A 5,092-nucleotide genomic window follows, 5' to 3' on the forward strand; every position below is an offset into this window, starting at 1 on the left:
ATTTAAATATTAAAAAAAAAAAATTTTAAAAGTTGAAAATACAGTATACAATTTCCAAACTATAGTTCTTTAGTTTTTACTGTTATCGTGTTTTTGAGCAGTAATTCGATTTTCAACTTTGGGAATGGTTTCTGTAAAAATCGGGAAAACGATGAATTTAAATACTTAACCAATTCGACAAAATCGATTTCTTTATTTTGTTATAAAAGTTATACTAATAAACGAACAACCATAAAAATTTACGATTACCACAAATGTTTATATTATCATTGTCTATTAATAGTATAATACTCAAAATAGTTTGACTCTTTTGAGCTATTTATAGATATTTAAAGTTTTTTTTTTATAAACGCCGATAAAAAATTTATCGTTAGTTAAAAATGTTTGAAAATTTAATTGGAGGTTCCTCAGAATTTTTATTTACCAAAAAATATCAAAAATGTATAGTCGGGAGACACATTTTACATAATTGCAATTTAAATAAACAAATTATAAGTCTATAAATGTATTATTCTATACTACACATCACACATGTATAATATTAGAATGGGGTACTCTGGGATACCTAATGGCTAATACCTTGTCCGGGGCCCCGCAATACCTAGCGCCCACACTGGCTATTAACAACCTTACTATGTTAGAAGCAAAGCATTCAAATTTACCACCTTCCAGTATGTGCCCTGTGAACATACAATAAACAAGGCTGTGAATTTAATGCATTTGCAATAATTGCATGTATTTTTTACTAAACCGTATAATAAAATGGATTCGGCCAAAATTTGTTTTGACTTACTTATAGTTCAAATGCCATATCTTACTTTGCATATTTTTGCATATTTCACGAGTTAGGGCATATAAATGCATTTGTTAACGATTTTTTTTTGTATACATGTATTTTTTCGTACTATTCTATTTTTAATCGGGTATTTAACGGGTATTGTTGACTATTGTACTCATGAGTCGAGATTAAATTAATTTACTGATATCAACTCGTATATAACGAATGACAAAAATCGTTAATTGTACGATGCAATAACTACTATAATGGTATAAAATATATAATTTTAAGTAGAAACATTTTTTATTCTAAGCATATCTTTTTTATAGATCTTGTATACGACGAAGATCAAGACTAATCAAGCCCAATAAGCCATATACTCATGCAAGCATACCAATTTGTAATATTACTAATATTTAAACTAAAATTAATAAAAAAATAAGAATAAAAGTTAAATTTTAATAGTTTTTTTTGCATATTTTTCAAAAATGAGAGTATATTTATAAGCATTTATTTTTCAGTTTTTAGTGCATGTATGTATGCATATTTAATAGTTTTTAAATGCATTATATTCACAGCCTTGATAATAAACTTTAAGTAAATACAAAAATAAAAGAAATACCATTTAAATATTTAATATGGTAGGTAAATATTATACTTTTTCTCTGTTCATATCTGATTTAGCTGATTTATATAACATTTTATCAGCAATTTTCAATTCTTCTACTGTTTTCATTCCACTAGTTTGTAATTTATTGTATGACTCAGTAATGATTTCCCGTGCGTCAGTTTGAAATTCTTGGCTTACAAAAAGATCCTAAAAATGAATATTTAATACTTCTTAATTTTGTAGGAGAAAAAATATAAAAGCAAATGAATCAATTTTTTTATCATAAAGTATAACATACAATATATAATATAATTTTTTCTGTGACATTAAGTCAGCCATTAGTTCGTTGTCTCTTTTTGTTTGTATATTAGGCTGGGTCCTGGGATATGTAATTGTTAACCTAAGAATTCACATAATAAAATAATAAATTAACAAATATAGCAAAAGATTTTGATATCTTAAATCAAACTATGAATGTTGAAGTAATAATTTTAAAACCCAAAAACAGATAGGTAACAATTATTTGTTAAAATATATTAATTAAATGTACATTAGTTAAATTTGAATATTAAGAGAAAAATATTAGGTATAAATATCATACATTATTTTAATAAAAAATAAATATTATTTTAATCTATCAACTAGAAATCTAACAATATTAAAATAGATATTACAACAGTCCTTTAGCAGGTAATTAGACCTCGCGTCTTAAAGTTAAATATCATCATTCATCTTGCAGCTTCATATGTTATTTATATTTTTAAAAGGATGATAATAGCTTTTTCACTGCTTTTAACCTTTATACCTACTATGACGTATCATTGTATTAAACATATAGACATATAGTCTTTATATAGTTGTAACGTTGAACAAATTCCAGTAGTCTACAAGTCATTATAACTATTTTTATATTTTTCCACGTATTCAGTTTTAATTAACTTGTAGTACCAGTGAAAATAAAAACTTTTCTCTTAAGCTATAATTTATAAGATACTCCTGCAATGATCACACCTACACTACCTTTCGACGTGAGCAGGGTAAACTTGTATTGAACTACTTTTCACAATAACCAATTAAAATTATTTACTACCTATACATACATTGCATTTAAAGGGAAATATAAAAATACTTATGCTACAATGCTTAGTAGTATGAGGTTTATTAGTTTCAATAGAATTTTTTACTACGTAATGGGTACCCCACACATTGTTATTTGTTGCTTATAACTTATTTAATGGAATTATAAATAAGTTAAGTTCAAGAACAAATTAAATTTATCAACCTATAAATAGCTATATAGTATTTGACATAATAAATAATATTATAGAATAAAGAATACATGAATCGTGGTATACGTAATCACGGTCAATGACTAAATTTTGTGAATATTTGTGCGACGTCCACTACATTTTATTGATTCAATAAAGATGTTTATCAAACCGATATCATAATGTCTTATTGAACTGTTTTTATCGACCGTTTGTACAACCCGGCATTATTTATTTATTTTTTTTTTATTAATTACCAATCATTATTAACCTAGGGTAACATTTACATACGTTATTTCTACGATAGTATACGTACTATTACTATGAAAAACCATGGAAAATACGGAAAAACAATGATGCGGTTTATTATAGATTTCATCAGTCGATCAGAACACCAACCTTATTATTAATGTTAAATAAAAGACAACATTTAAACACAAATTATTTAAGTTGAAATCCTGTAGGACAAACGGCCATCCCGTGACCTACACTTTATCGAGACAACGTATTAAAACCACGACTTATAGTGATTCATAAGATACTAATACCAATATCTATGGTTAGTTCTGTATCCAGAACATCATCTGGTTAAAATATTATGATGATCAATACTATGGAAATGAACGATAAAAAAATGAAAAAATAGGCGTGTAATGAAATCAAATTTAAACAATGCTACTAAAATTCTATTAAAACGGAAAACTACGCCCCTGTATTTACTCTGATAATATTTACGTTTATCACTTATTTTTATTTATTTCGATTTAAAATTATTCACAAGTATGACGATATGTCAAAGTTGTTTATTACCGTTAATTGCTGTAATAGTTGCGCTCTCTAACGCCCACGGTTGTCACTGTAGAGAATGCTGCAGACTACAGTCAGAATAGATAAGCTAAATTATTTCAATTATATTATTATGTTATATATTTCAGGTATATGCAAGAAATTAGACACGCTATTTTCTTGTCTGTATTCATTGAATTTATTTGAAGTTATATAGGTAATAATAATTATATTTTATAAAGATGATGTCTCCCTCCAATCTATTGGATATGTATTATCCTGATAACCAATTTCTTTTAATTTAAAAAAATCTTTTATCTAAATATATATAAATAAAATATATGGGTAAAGTCTTCGTGTTTTAAATCAACTGCCCTGAATTATTACAAAAAATTGATCTTAAAGTACCCTCCTTCAATTCTAAACATAATCCTCCTTTTCCTATACCATAGTTTAAAAAATTATTTTATTAATAACTCGGTGAGTAGCCTACCAAAGATATGCAATTAAACGAATAATTTAGATTTATATTTTCCAGACAAAAGTCATCTAACTTATTGATTACAGTTTATTTTTAACAGCTTAACAATTATTAATAATATAAAATAATTTATAAAACTTTACATCAATAATATAGGATAAATTATATATTGACTAGTTAGAATAGGCATAATAAATAATAATATAATAATTTAGTACGTTAAAAACATATATTTATAATTTAAATAATTAATGTACCTATATTTTTTATTTAACAATTAATACTCCTCATTTACTATTTACTGTACCCTTACCCCTTTGGGAAATCGTTATTTATTGATTTATTTTAACAATAAATAAACTATAATATTATTATTATACCAAATGCGTTTGGTTTTGAATATGATTTAATTAATTAGATACCTATCTATTATTTTCAAATTAAATATTATGTTAATAACTATCGAAACTGTAAAACTATAAAATTTGTAAGTATATCGACTAAAATTTAGCCACTAAATAATCATGCACATTTAAATACTTATTAGACTTGCATTAATTTTTATAAACATTTGAAGTTCAACATTTGATGAAACTATATTGAAACGTAAAATAACGTGAAAAATATTAATCGTTGAAACTTGAATGATTCTACTGAAATCAAAATTATTATTTTCTATACGCATACAATTTTCAAAAAATTTTAACTGTATCTAGTTAAAGCATATAGCATGTAGTAATTTTTAAAATTTTGAATAATAGTCATAATACTCATAACTATTAACTACTAAATCATAAACTTAAATATTTATATTAAATTTAATAATAATTTAGATTTGCACTTAAAATTAATACAAGATTTCCTCATAAATTGTCCTTATAAAAATTTCATTTAGTTGCTCACCCTTAAAATAAAACAGCGTAATCATTACAATGTTACACGTTTATCATTTTGCGATTGGTTAAAATAATTTATTTCAACCGATATTATTTCCTACTTTATGAAAGTTCCAAAATAACCCCTTGACCAGTTTTTTTTTATGTATCGACTTTTGTGTATATTTAGTTGCCTATTAGTACGTGTTCTACGCAAGGCTTGAGCGTGTGGGATGTATTACCTATTATATTATTATTAACGTTCGAATACCCAAAAAAATTATATTTACGATT

The sequence above is a fragment of the Rhopalosiphum maidis genome, chromosome 3, assembly GCF_003676215.2.
Source record: "Rhopalosiphum maidis isolate BTI-1 chromosome 3, ASM367621v3, whole genome shotgun sequence".
NCBI classification, from domain to species: domain Eukaryota; kingdom Metazoa; phylum Arthropoda; class Insecta; order Hemiptera; family Aphididae; genus Rhopalosiphum; species Rhopalosiphum maidis.